Source organism: Elephantulus edwardii, unplaced genomic scaffold, assembly GCF_000299155.1.
Source record: "Elephantulus edwardii isolate Elephantulus edwardi_28Jun2011 unplaced genomic scaffold, EleEdw1.0 scaffold00002, whole genome shotgun sequence".
NCBI classification, from domain to species: Eukaryota; Metazoa; Chordata; class Mammalia; order Macroscelidea; family Macroscelididae; genus Elephantulus; species Elephantulus edwardii.
Window position 1 is genome coordinate 17,069,727 of NW_006399752.1, and position 2,024 is coordinate 17,071,750.

The window sequence follows — 2,024 nt, forward strand, 5'->3', positions numbered from 1 at the left end:
TTGAAGAAGAACATCATGCTTAGAAGTGTAGAGGGTCAGTACAGGAGAAGAAGACTGTGGACAAGATAAACTGATGCAATAACTGTGGCAGTGGGTTCAGGTGTGTCAGAGATGGTGACACAGGCTCAAGATAGCGCAAAGTTCAGAGCCATTGTTCACAGGGTCACTATAATTCATAGTCAATTTGATAGCACATAACAATAACATAATATACAAATGTAGGTGCCATTTTTTAACATAGCAGACTAAAAATAGAAGTGGAAGATTTTATCAAGTTCTTGGATTTATTAGGAAACAGTGGAGGGAATAGGGACAGAACCATGGCATGCAATGACACATACAAAGATGTGTTCATCAACAGTGAACCTGAGAGACACATACATGTGGATCTTTTTTTCCCCTCTATCCAAGTTTGATTTTATTTTTCCACAATATTCTGTCATTCATACTGTGTTTCATACAATCATTCCCATACATTGTATTTTATAAAATGAATCACCCTTGATCCATGCCCACCATTACCCTCTCTTCTCAGGTCCTTGGTGTATCTTTCTCATTTCCTTCACCGCACATCTGCGTTCTCGATCAATCTCTGACCAATAACTTCATCGAACAGACATTGCTCACGTCAATGTTTTGCCTGCACACTGGGCCTTATTTATTCTCTACTAAAACATTGTGAAGGGGTTGAGTAGCTCCTATTTCAAAATTGCCTTCTAATTGGATTTATCCTCTGTGCTGAAGCTAAATGGCTTTGTAGAACATTAAGTCTGAATAATTCAGTCCAAAGTACTAACAGACTGCATGAACCTTAAGCTCTATAACCCTGAGACCAGAACAACTGGATGATGCTTGCTAACTGCTAACTGTTCTAAAAGGATTAACAGTGGAACATACTGGACGGAGTGGGTGGAAAATGTGGAACAAAACTTTAAAATGGCATGACTTACTGGTCTGAAATAGATTAATGGAACCTTCAAGACTATGGCCCTTAGTCACCCCACTAGCTTGGGAGACAACTTACTCTATGGTTCAGCTTTCAGCCAAATAATAGACAGGTTTATAGGTGGTCAATACCACCAGTGTGGGACTCACTACTTGGGACAATCAATCATATAAGGTCAAAAGGGCAGCATGTGTCCAGGGATAAAACCATGGTACATGGAGAAAAGATTATGGTCGTTAACAATTTTTTCATCTCGCTGAGATCCACAATCAACACTCTTGTCACCACCAGTCAGGATCCTGGAGGAAATCATACTAACAAATGGGTAAATACTGCATAATGCTGCTGTTATAAAATAGGACAGACATGGGATTGGGGGGCAGGGGAGAGAATGGGAAAAAATGGATAGGTAACACTGCAACAGACCAGATGAGAAGAACTGTCCTAAAATAACATTTGACAACAATATCAAACAAGGGGTGCATTGCAGGGTGGACTGGAGAAGGAGAGGGAAGTAAATGTGTAACAATGAATAAAAAGTAATAATATTACTGAAAATGGTATGCATTTAAAATACATTTGCTGAAGAATTTTTTATTCATCTTTTTGTTTGGGTTGTAGGTTTGTATGGTTTTTTTTAAAAGATGAGTTGTATTAGCATTCTGGTGTCAGGAACCTCTCCAGAGAGCTAAAGAGAAACGTTGTGCATCTAGAGATTAAAGTGTGTCTGCTCCACAGCATGGTCTTTTCAATTGCTTGCTACACATCTAAGAGTTGGACAATGACCAAGGATGACAGAAGAGAAATCAATACCTTTGGGTTGTAGTGCTGCAGAAGAGTGCTGAACATACTATTGGCTGCCAAGAGAAAAGGCTTATCCTGGAGAGGGTGAAATTAGGTTGTTCCACGGAAGCAAAGATTTTGAAACTCTGTCTTACATACCTTGGATATATTGCCAGAAGGGAACAGTCCCTAGAGAAAGACGTCATGCTTGGAAGGGTAGAGGGTTAGTGCAGGAAAGTAATACTTTGGATGGAATGGATTGATACAGAGTGACAGTGGCAGTGGCGACAGGTTC